The following is a 13,161-nucleotide window of genomic DNA, read 5'->3' as shown; positions in this document are numbered from 1 at the left end:
AAGTGACAGTTTCTGTGATAAATCCGTTGTAAAGAAACGGATAGCGAAGGCGAGTGAAAGCACCCTGAGAAGGTTCAGTGTGGTCTGCTCTGCAGTGTGAACACCAGCAAGAATGTGGTACTTATTTGTAGTTATGGCCCGCAAGTGTTCAATAAATCCAATTACCAATCCAAACCCCGTCTACAGTCACATAAACATGTGACGATATACTAAAACACCAGGCCTAGTTGTCTTGTTACTAAAAGTATCACAATCTCCACCTAGTGCCGAGGTCAAGAATGGTGGAGCTATACCTCCATTCCCCCATACGTCTTCATGGCACAGTGCTTAATTAATTAAGCACAGGAACAACTTTACCTTTACCTTATCACAGAGAATTAATTTCACTATAACTTACATTATTTCCATCTTTACAAAATAACATTCACGCCGAACACGAGTCCATTCACTGGATCAGGGTACCGAACCGAAAGATGTGATTAGTAAACACGTGACGTCCTCACAGTTAACATCATTTGTCGCACTTATCTGGAACCGCACCACAAGAAAACAAAAACAGGTCGCGCGGCGATGCCGTACTACTTCCCATTAGTACCAACCCAAGAAGAGAGTTTAAAAACAATGTCGCCCTTTCATAGATGTTTACTTGCTCAAGTAAAAGTTTCGTCCATTATACCAGCGATGGATTTAAACTTCAATCAAGTTGAACATGACCCACTTTCTGAATTCTATCGAATACTAGTGAAATGTTCAGCCGATCACAGTGGCCGCTCGTTCGCTTTGCCCGCTCGAACACTGGGATCGAGGGTTCGAATGCCACTCGAGGCATGGATGTTTGTGTATGTTTATTCTGTGTTTGTGTAGGTAGTGTCTTTGAGAGGGGCTGATCCCCCATCCAAGGAGTCCTACGACTGTGTAAAAGATTAAGAAACTGACAAAGCGGCCAAGGCCTAAGAAAGGGCCATAGAGAGATAGTGAAATGTTCGCTGCAAATTCAAACAGGAAAATTGTATACTTTTCATCTCTGGCTAATGTTTCAACCCCCAAAACTGATTCATCAATATACACAGTATACTGTCACATGTATGGAGTGACTATAGACGGGGTTCGGACTGATGACCTGATTTATTGGACTCTTTAATGCACAACTCGTGACTACACTTCACAAATCACTGTCACACACAGACTAGCGTTCTCAGTCTGTTAGTCTCCACTATTCTTTGCTCGATAACGGCTTCCAACGGCGAACTATCCCCTTGCCTCAGCTGCCAGCTTCTAACAGCAACACTCACTGACTCACTCACCAACAAACTCTTCTCTTTACTCAACTAAATCTCGCTAACTGTCCGGCTTATAACATCTCTGCACGGATCGCACAGAAAACACCGCACCATTATCGCTGCCTTTGAGGAGCATAATGTTCAGGGCGAACTTCGTAAAAGATTAACCAGTTTCATGGAACAGCTTGTAATCCGTGGGGTGGTCGCTAACACCGGCAATATTTAGAGCGTTTTTTTTTTACGCGTGGTGAACTATTCATTAGCCATCAGGATTGGCGTGCAGTGCAAGGTTTACATGGCCTTACAGCGCCTACTCACTGGGAGTATAGACTCGAACCCTGTTTGTAACACGTATATCTGTTTGTGTCTTCCTGTATTGACTTGTGTTAAGGTCTCGAGATGGAATAATCCAAATTCTCTCAATACTTTAAAGTCCCAATGTTTTTTTATTGCTAGTGGGGTGGGACTAAGTCCCTTACACTGCGGCCACTTTTGGCCTATTGTACCAGCCCCAGATGATAGGTGAGGGTGATTGTGGAGCAATTGGTGGAATGAAGATTGGCAGGGGAAACCGAAATACTCGGAGAAAACCTGCCCAATGGTTACTATACGAGTATATACCGCTTGCTTTAACATACTTCAAGTCTTCATTCTGCCCACACAGTCTACTTGTGTGTTTCGTATGGTTCTCACAATAAAAGCGATTATATCCTCGTGCATATTAACCCTTCAACTCCCGCGTATTTAAATTCGTAATCGCTTTTCCGTGACGGAGGATATTTAACAGAAGATGTGATGTGCTTCCTGCAGCCGATCACAGCCGCGCAGTCTACGGCACGAACAGCGGTGGTTTTGAAGAGTTTCTATCTTCTTTACTATCAACGGACTGCACGGCGCTGTATTTCAAAAGACATGACTGTTTTCCAACATAGTGTGATGACTCCTTGTCCTCATATCTGGTTCTGTACAATTTTAAATATAGATATAGTTAAACTAAATTGATGTGAATGACCTGGATGCCTATCCCGTGATTTGCAGATACATTTGCTTTGCCAGGAACTGTATCCTGTGTGTAAATCCGGTGCGCTGAACCCATAAAGACACATTAACGACAGCGCTGAGATGCAACAGATGGCGCTTTCTTCAAAACGTATAATTTAATGGCCTATTTTCTGTCATATACCATGACGAGTGGAAAGCGTCATTTCATTTCGAGTACAGGTGTTTTGTCAATGTTTCCTTTTCGTATTTCGGTTAGGCCTTCACTTTTTGTAATTCATTATTTAGAGAGAAACTGACTACGGGTTGGACTACAGAGGGGTAGGAGTTCGATTTCCGTTAGGATCAAGAATTTTCTCTTCTCCACGTCGTCCAGACCGGCTCTGGGGCACAACCAGCCTCCTATACAATGGGTACAGGGGATAGAGCGGCAGGGGCGTGAAGCTGACCACTCACATCCAACTACTGCCGAGGTCAAGAAAATGTGGATCTATACACCCACTTCCCCATATGCCTTCATGGCGTAGGGCTGAATTAGTTAAGCGCAGGGATAATTTTATGATGTATTTAGAGAGATAGATGGGGCAGTATGGACGGGATTTATCTGGTTCAGGGTAGGGGACAATGAACACGGTAATGAACCCTTAGGCTCTATAGAATGGTGGGAAATTCTTGAGTAAATGAGTGGCTGATGGCTTCTCAAGAAGAAATCGGGTCCATGGAGTTCGAATGTTATTCAAAGACGCTGTCAGTATCGAGAATTTATACCGTAGATGATATGAAAGGCTTGGCAATATGAGAGAAAACCGAAGTAGTCGGTACCTGCTCCAGTGCCACTTTATTAACGATACATCCCATATGACCTGACCGGGATCGAATTCGGACCGTCTCGGCGAAAAACCGGCGACTAACCGCCTGAGCTATCAAACGGTTAGTCGCTGGCTTCCCACCGCGACGGTCCGGGTTCGATCCCGGGTCTGGTCAAGTGGGATTTGTGGTGGACAAATTGGCATTGGGGCAGGTTTTCTCCTAGTACTTCGGTTTCCCTTGCCAATCTTCATTCTACCAATTGCTCCACAATCACCCTCACCTGTCATCTGGGGCTGGTACAATAGGCCAGAAGTGGCCGCAGTACAGGGGACTTGGTCCCGCCCCACCAGCAATAAAAAAGAAACGCCTGAGCTAAGGCCCGGCCCTTCTTACCTCTTTGCTCGGCGGTCCTCTAAGCACTTCGCCTCCCTTACCACAGACAGTATTTTCCCTTCTGTCCCATTCTCCTCACTTTCAGCTCTCCCATCTTCAGCCATCTCCATTCGGGCCTAGCAACGTTCCATCTATTTCTGGCTTACTTTAAAAAAGAAAATGTCAGCAATCCTTTGTTTGATCAATTCTAATAAGCGTCAACTATTCCTTCTTCACTTAATATCCGCTACCAGATCAGGAGCTTTATATTGTCACGTGTATGAGTGACTATAGACGGGGTTTGGATTGGTGACTCGATTTATTGACTTTTTATACATTCACGATTCGTGACTACACTTTACAGATCACTGACACAGAGTAGTGTTCTCAGTCTATTACATTTCCACTAGCCGTTTCCTGGCAACGGATTTTAATGCAGGAACTATCACAGTCTCATTGAATTACAGACCCCAAATATCACACATAAAGTCTTCTCTTCATAGCCGGACTTCCAACTGAGCATCCTTGCAACTAACTCTTTTCTTCACGGCCTCCCATGCTGAACTGAACTATCAACTAACTTCGCCCCTTGCATATAACATCTAAACACAGACCGCACAGAAAACACAACTCTTCTATTGTTGCATCCAGCTGTTTCATTATTAAGAATCTGCTGCCTACCAACGGGACCGTGTTTACTGAGCCGTTGCCCTGAAACGGCCGGTGTTTACGGAGTCACCGCTTAGCAACAGGTTTATACGCCACAATATTGTTTGCTCAGTTCCTGGTTATTTCCCGGTCTCATAATCCCCTTCTCAGTTTTTCAAAACATTCCTCTCACGCTCATTTAACGCAATTTGCAGTTGTGGACCACATGACAAACATCATCGTCAAGTAAGTCGAGAGGAAACAGAACTATCTGGACACACCAAGTGAAATGGACGTGTTTTTCAAGGAAGCCCCGTGCTGTTGTCACGGCTCCGGATACGGTTCCGGTAGGACCTAAGACACTGCTTGACATTCAATGCCAGGGTGACGTCAACACACAACGCAGCAACCATCGCGAATATCTTTCCGCAACTTTAAATAGAAACATGTTTGTCCCAGTAATGTTCCGGTCTCCTGCTATGAACTGCCAAGATATCAACATCAAAATAAAACTTTTTCTTTTACGGTTTCTGTTGCTCATGTGATGAACAAACGCCGTGTTATAATTCCGAAGATTTCAGTACGAACTGTTAACAGAATTCTCGTATGCTAAGTTTGCTTCAAGACATGAGGCAGTCGCTATGTACAGCATATCAGCTTAGCTTCGCAAAATCTTGATTAGAGCCATCCTGCGCAGAAATATTGGGGCAGGTTCAATCATATCCATATTCCAAACTGACAGGAGTCTCGTCCTGAAATCAAAACAGAACACAGAACAATTTTATGGCACATGCTTCTGCTCTTCCATATTTTACGTAATTTCGACTCCCTTTTGGGCTTGGCGATTTACTGAGCGGGTTGGTGTAGCAGTCAGTCTACAATCATATTCGGGCCTTGACAGCGACTAACACAGTTGGGGTTTACGTTGGTTGGTTGGTTTCCAATGGCTGCATTTGGGATCATTTAACCCATTTTGCTGCTTGCTTCCCAACAGAGAGCACTCAAGTTCTTGCTTTGTTGCATCTTGAAGAAGTTTGCACGTTTTTGGGGAAGCTTTGCCAGATTTGTTGCTCATTTTGCACTACCCAGGGGACACGTATGCCACGGACGTGAGCAACTTGCTGGGGTTTACGTGATCTTTGTCATTCTCTCCAGATAAATGCCGGGATATTACCTTGAATAGGCCACGACCTCTTCCTTTCAAATGCATCATTACGTGTCATCCCACCGCTAGACACCAAGGCTGGTGCAGCCTACACAAAAGGGAGTTCAGCATTTTAAGGGCGACAAGTCAAACTGGCTGTGGGTTAAAAGGCCACCACCAAGAAAATGCTAAGCTTCACTCCAATTTCAAATTTCCTACAAAGGTCGACAATGGAAATTACAAAAGCAGGCTAACGTTATCCTGCAATTCCTTTACCCTAGATCGGATTGTTCAAAAAATCTTGTACATCCTGAGTACATGCAGGAGTCGGGACAGCGCAATTGGTATAGCGGCTGGCTACGGGCTGGATGACCGAGGGGTCAGAGTTCGAGTTCCGTTAGGGTCAAGGATTTTCTCTTCTCCATGTCGTCCAGACCGCCGCTGGGGCCCACCCAGCATCCTATCCAATGGGTAAAGCTGTACGGGCGTGGAGCTGACCACTTACCTCCAGCTAGTAAGGAGGTCAAGGAAAAGTGGATATATATATATATATATATATATCCACTCCCCCGTACGCCTTCATGGCGTAGTGCTTAATTAGTTAAGCATGGGAACAAATTTACCATTACCTTTAAATCCTGAGTATTTTGAAAACTCCCCAATTAATACACTGATATGTTGGGTTTTTGGACTTTATCCATCGTCCTGGTTTTTAAGATAACAAATAAAAACACAGAGTTTTTTGTTATCTTAAAAACCAGGACGATGGATAAAGTCCAAAAACCCAACATATCAGTGTGTTATACACCATCGTCAGAATCCTATAGTAACTACTTCCCCAATTAATGTTTGGGGTGTGATGCCGTGTAGTCTGATAAATCTTTGCTTACGTTTCGGAGCAACGTACTGCATCCAATTTCAAGTTACTTTTCATCCAAGAAGGCATCACTTTGAAAACAAGACTAACGAAGACATCAGTGTTATAAATTGTGACGTCCCGTAATCTACGTAGTTATTTCAGTTACTACATAACTGAGTTTGTTACAATGTGCAAATTACTACGGAATACAATTTAATAAATTCGTCCTGCAGGATACGGCAAGCAGTAAATGAGTCACTCAAGCGAAACAGGGTAAGCGGTGAGCTCATTCAAGGATATTTTAATGTCTGACACTGCAGATATTGATGAACCTGTTCAGCGAGGCTCTGTTATCAGCCATTTTCAATGTCGCAAGAAACAGACTTATCAGTTGTCAGAATATGAAGAAAACCATGTGCAGTAAGTATAATGGTCGTTGGAGACTATGGTGTTCTATGTTTTAACGCCGTGTGGTTCGGAAACAGCCAGACGTTACGGAAGAACATATCGCTTCCATCGTCTGGGTCTAAAAGTAAGCCAAGCAAGAAACCAGCATTAAGCAGGCAGCATACAGAGCAGAGGTACACGGCGCCCACTCAAAGCCTGAAACCTTCTGAGGTTCTGTTACTGCTTTATTACAAGCAGACAGTGACTGGCACTGTTGTGTTGCCTAGCGCTTACTGCAGTACTGTGAATGACAGCCGCAGTCACCATCGGTGTTTTCTGTGAGGTACGAACTAGATGTTTAAAGCGGCAGATTCCCGCAGCAGAGATGCACGACTCCCAGAGTCGTGAGACAGTAACATATGGTAACGAGTATTGCGGGACTCGGAAAGAAGAATGACTGTGTTGGCCAGGAAATCCCCTGAGGTTTATACTCTCAAATTTTTAACACACACACACACATATATATATATATATAAAAGGGCAAATATAAAAAAGTATGAAGGTGTAGTACGAAGAGTTTGCTGCCTGCTTCATGCTGGTTAGGCTTACTCTCCAACCCTGAACATGGAGGCGACATGTTCATCCGAATCGTCACTTTCAACTGACTACACGGCGTTATGTCCCAGAAGATATAACTCTCGAATTCATTAGTTTGAGTGTTATCCATTTTTAACGCTGCATTTATTATATAGTATACCAGTATGAATGACAGGAAAAGCAAGTACTCGTATATTCCGTACGAAAAACAAGTAATGATGTTTATTCAAAATAAACAGTGTACAGGTTTGTGGCACATAAAGACGCGCAGAATATTGTGCTTGAAGGCCGTAATATGACCATCTGCTAGGCAACGTTTCGCTAAGCACATACCCATGGCAATGCGGAATAGACCGTTGCCGGACAACGGCTTGGTAAACACGCACTGCAGTGGCAACGGATACTCATATTACAACAGACGAACTGTTCAAGTGTGTGTTCTGTTCGCGGTGCGCACCGGGTCACAAAAGGACACGCACTTCATTGGCAACGAGTCGTACAGAGACCAGTCCGAGAACCAGAAAACGGGGAGAGATTTGGAAGACAGACGTCGATAAGAAGCAACTAAATGCGTGAGCAATTATAATCAACTCTAATTTTAACAGAAACTTCCAATAAATCCGATCATCAAATATAGAACCCACAATTATTCGTCACGCTAACCCCTCATATGTGACAATATTGTAAATCCCATGCTTACTTTGTTCCTCGATTTCTGGTTCTAAGGTTGGTAACCATTTATTTACGCGATATCAAATGAATATACCGGAAGGAGACGGCACAGGTAGAGTGGCACGCAATGAACTCTGCGCGGAATACAGATATTGTTTGCACTCTCCTGTCAGCATTCGAGAACCATACACACAGCTCCCTAAGTAAGTCTTAAGGAAAGAAAGAGTCGACTTTTGTAGTCTGTACAGACTTCAATTGGCCCCAAAATAAATCTGGTATTCAATCTGCGGTTTTCAAGGTATACCATGTAGTCCACCTCTTCTCTCTGTACGAGTATTATCAGGTCAACAGTGCGAGAAACGTCTAAGGGGCAGACCTATATCCAAATTAATTCTTTATAAAATGTTCAAACTAACTTAAAGAAAATCGGCGCCAAGACAATGTACGTACTTTCTCTGACACGTATTTGGGCCGCTAGAAAGGGTACAGTTATTTTCCTTAAAGTAAAGGTTTAATTTAGGGAGATTCACTCACTCACTCATAGAGCTGAGCCCTTCTTGAGAAGCCGCCAATTGTGCAGCTGCTCAAGAACTTCCCAGCATTTCATGGTACCCGAAGTTTAATTACCGCGTTCACAAGAGCCTTCCACTGTTCCCTAACGTGGACTCGAACTCCGGGCCCTCAGCCTTCCAGCCCGTGGCCAGTCGCTAAACCGAATGCTATTACATAAGAGAAAATTCAATTTGGATCGAGTTCATAAATATCTGCAACCCATGGTTTCTTAAACTGTGGGTCGCCCGCTTCCCCCCACTACGCGGTCATCGAGTTTCCAAGAATTATTTAAAATCTAACTTTATCCACGCACAGTTTTTGAAAAAGGTCAGTAAGATTTAATACAGAAGTTTTCGGAAAATGCAGCAGTAACCGACGAAACATTTCATACAAATTTCGTAACTGTACACGAGCATTATATAAGTTCGCTGTAGTTACTTGTGGTGGGGTGAAACTTGGTACGTCGGCCACTAACTGGCCTATTGTACCAGCCCCGGATGACAGACGACGACTGTGGAGCAGTCGGTGGAATGAGAATTGGCAGAGGAAGCCGAAGTATTCGAAGAAAAACCTGCCCCAGTGTCACTTTGTCCACAACAAATCCGACATGACCTGACCTGGACTCGAATGCGGGCCGTCGCTGTGGGAAGCCGGCGAGTAACCGCCTGAGCTCTGGCACGGTGTAGAACTACATAAATCTCCATAATTGCACTCCTCACTAGCCTGCAGATACGGGGGGGCTGCCTAAGTTTATGTATTATTTTAGAGGGGGGATTGCAGCATTACGGATTTTGAGAACCCCCCTGTAGCCTATATCAACTGTATAGGTCTGTCTAGTTCTGTTGTCATTTGTCGATAAAACAGTACAGTAACATGGACACCAAATGAATACTAAGTGCTCCACTTCCATAAATTAAATAATCACACAACCGTGACAGAGATATTTGGTGTGTCTGTCAAATGAGGTTTCATCTGAAGAGGAGTGGCACACACATTTGCTGGCTTAGTAAGAGCAGCGTGCCCCTACCGAACATTGCCACTGCGGGCCTCAACAGGCGGTGAGTCACGCAGCGCGTGGGTTCTCATAACAAGTCGGTATTTGAGGACGATTACAGGATAGGCAAGTGAGGGCCTCCTACACCTGGACGCATGTGGGCATCGGGCACTGAACCCACATACTCATAATCAAATTAGGGCATAAACATGGCGGCAAAAACCGAACACTCGTTCGCTATACGATACGTGAAAATTTTCAGCTCACTAATTCAGTGGTTTTTTCATCTGTTCTTAGTTTATTTAACCGTAAAGACCTAATGTCACTAACAAGTTTTTAGCACTCTTGTTTCTGTATCCGGGAAGTCCCGGATTCGAATTCCGACTCAAATATCAACTACGACTATACTGAACTATCTCGTGGTTTTCCTCAAACTCTCCGGACGAAGCCTGGAAAAGTAGTAACCTACTTATAGGAAAAGTGTTTTCTTTCGCGTCCTTTCCACTGAGCAAATTGGCTCAAGCGATAAGACTTCGAAATTGTAACCGGGAGGAGTTAAATTCGAATCTAGGTTGCGTCAACTGTCCTTGTTCACGTTTCTCGTGGTTTTCCTTGGTCCATTCAGGAAAATTCTGGAATAGTACTTCAAATTAGGCCACGACCGCTTTCTTCCACACTCTTATGCATTTCATCATTGGCTAATCTTCTCCCCACTCAACGTGATACTCCAGGTCTGAGCTACTGACGGCGTCCGCAAATAAACCATACAGAAATAATTTAAATTTATCATTCACTATAATCCTACGAATTCTATACATGGAACCTGAGAACAATCGGAATGTACAGAGATTCGGTTCGTAAAGCAGAACTAATCACGTGCCTTCATTCATTACTCCGTTGCGAGGTCACTGCGGCGACTACGAAGAGAGCGGTCTTATGGCCTGTCTGCTTCTGCTTATTTCTTGCCTGGCTTTCTCTTCAACACTGAAGATGAAGGCGAAATGTTCCTTCGAAGCTCGGGCTCTTTCCAAACTACACCGCGTCACAATTCAGCAAAACCGAAGTATTAAGTTAAATATTTTGCAATTCAAAGATGATGAGATAAGCAGGGCATGTAGCATGCATGGGATTTAAAAGTAGAATGCATCCAGGGTTTTTGTTGGAAAGCCGTAAAGAAAAAGGTTAGTAGGAAGACCTGCACGTAGATGGAAGGATAATATTAAAATGTATCTTCGAGAAATAAGGAAGGGTGGTACGGATTGGATTGATCTGGCTCAGAACAGGGAGGAGTGGCGGGCTCTTGTGAACACGGTAATGAACCTTCGGGTTCTATAAAATGTCGAGAAATTCTTGAGTAGCTGAGGACTCAGCTCCATGGTGTTGGTTAGACAGAAGTCACTGCTACCGACACACTAGTTAAGTTAGAATGAATACAACGATACCATATAGCGACGGGCTACGGGCTGGATGGCCGGGGTTCGATTCCCGGCAATGCAAGAATTTTTCTCTTCTGCAATGCGTTCAGATCGACTCTGGGGCTCACCCAGCCTCCTATTCAATGGGTACTGGGATCTCTTCCCCCGGAGGTAAAGCGGCAGGAGCGTGAAGATGACCACTGCAGAGGTCAAGAAAAATTAAGCTTTACCTCCACTCCCATATGTCTTCAAGGCATAGTGCTTAATTAATTAAGCACACGAACAACTTTTTTACAAGAATACCGCTGAGTGCATCCAGTTTCATTCAATGAATAACCATAAAGCCCAACGTGTTTCAGCCTCCGACAGCTCATCTTGCTGTTCAGGGTTGAAATACGTTGGGCTCCACAATTATTTAATAATTAAAACATGGATATACTTGCATTATTCTACAATTAATATTTAGTATGAGTATTTGAAACTTTCATGGCGGCAAACAAAATATCCTTCCGGACTGAGTGCAAGATGTCCGCGGGCACACGATAGGCGGTCCTTCCTGTACATTGTCAAGACGCTCACACCCAACAGTTTCATTGAGAAACGAGAAAGCGAGAGGGGTACAGTAATGGACGTAACGATGCAGTACCTAATAAAAAGCGGGTCAGTGATGAAATCCCTGTTGGAAGCCTCGTGAAATTCTTGTCACGCGAATTAGACGCTCCACATGTCGAACATAAAGCATACAGTCCTGGGAAAAGGGAACTTGTATCTCCACAGCACATGCAGAACTTACACGCCTCGATCTTGGAAAAGTCGAATACAGATCGGCCAAAGTAACAATCCACGGAATTCACGCAATTCGTAACGATTCTGAAGCGTTGGATCCTTTTTTAATTACCTAGACTATCCTAAGACTTCAGTAAGATGTGCAGACTAGTGGACACAAAATGGACGTTTCTTTTTCAGTAATATGTGCAGACTACTGGACATAAAATGGACGTTTCTTTTTCAGTAAGATGTGCAGACTAGTGGACATAAAATGGACTTTCCTTTTTCAGTAAGATGTGCACACTACTGGACATAAAATGGATGTTTCTTTTTCCTGTACAATGTTCGTTCGAAATATTTTTTGTTTTGATAGAAATATATCGATGTAGGCCGAGTTAGAATTGAGATGCGCGCAGAAACGCGTGTAAGTCTTCACACAGTGTCCGAAACTTCTGTCCATTTTAATATGTCGACAAACTGTAGGTCTATTAAAGCTTTTCAGTATCAAATTTCATGAAAATCCTTTAAGAATTTATCAATTATTTATCCCTATGGACGTAAGGACGGGTATGACGATGCTAATAGGCGCCAAAAAATATGGAATTGTATACTGCAATTTTAGCAACAGATACTTACAAAATACGCTGCTATCTACTTTTCATACATCATTCTTATGCTCGTTTACTGCAGATATAAACTTACTGTTGCAAAGCTACTCGAAATTTTCTCTCTTTTCACATAGGGTCATTAATTCAGCAAATTTCTCAATGAATTTCCTTAAATACTCACCATATCGAAAAAAAGCCACAGACAAAATTTCTTAAGTCTAATGAGACCTATATTTTATAAGTAGTTACTATAGGATTCTGACGATAGTGTATAACACAGAGAGATATTGGGTTTTCGGACTTTACCCATCGTCCTGGTTTTTAAGATAACTAGGAAAAACCAGGACGATGGATAAAGTCCAAAAACCCAATATCTCTGTGTGTTATACACCATCGTCAGAATTCTATAGTAACTACTGTATGATGACCCACTACTGAGAAAATTTATGACTAGGAGTTATATTGGGCCAATATACACCAACATTACATTCACCCAACAATTTTAATGTAAAATCCCTAATACCAAATTTAAACACAATTATTTCAGTGATTCCACCTCTTCCTATCAAAGTTGTGTGCATGGTGTGATGCTGTGGGCAGCACGTACTCGACTGGATATTTCGAATAGCACTGTATCAATACCAGTCTGTCCCAAACACCACGCAGGTGCACGGGAGACGCAGAGACTAAGCTTGGCAGCAAGTAGAAGTGAGCGGCTGCCTTCACGGTTGGGCTGCTTAATTCCGGGGAAAGAGTCCTTGATATTCAGTGGACAGGAGACAAGGTGGGCGCCACAACCGGTGTGGATGTGTGCATCCCGTTCCTATACACGTAAACGGGCAGGAGACAGAACAAGGCAGAACTACATGAAGGCCAGCGCAACTCAATACAGAATAATAACTACACATCACTGCACGTAAAGCAGAGGAACTATAAACTAATCAGACAGCCTGCACGTAATGTAGAGGAACTATAAACTAATCAGACAGCCTGCACGTAATGTAGAGGAACTATAAACTAATCAGACAGCCTGCACGTAATGTAGAGGAACTATAA

General features: G+C 43.4%; 1 protein-coding gene across 9 annotated transcripts in view; it reads right to left on the bottom strand.

Moving 5' to 3' along the window:
- LOC111865176 (probable Ras GTPase-activating protein) overlaps positions 1-13,161 on the bottom strand; it is a 569,826-nt gene that overhangs the window by 213,120 nt on the left and 343,545 nt on the right. The gene's annotated exons all lie outside the window — the stretch shown is intronic.

This window comes from Cryptotermes secundus, unplaced genomic scaffold (assembly GCF_002891405.2).
Source record: "Cryptotermes secundus unplaced genomic scaffold, Csec_1.0 scaffold238, whole genome shotgun sequence".
NCBI classification, from domain to species: Eukaryota; Metazoa; Arthropoda; class Insecta; order Blattodea; family Kalotermitidae; genus Cryptotermes; species Cryptotermes secundus.
The sequence above is the reverse complement of the archived record's forward strand: the minus strand, read 5'-3'. Positions and strand labels throughout refer to the sequence as shown.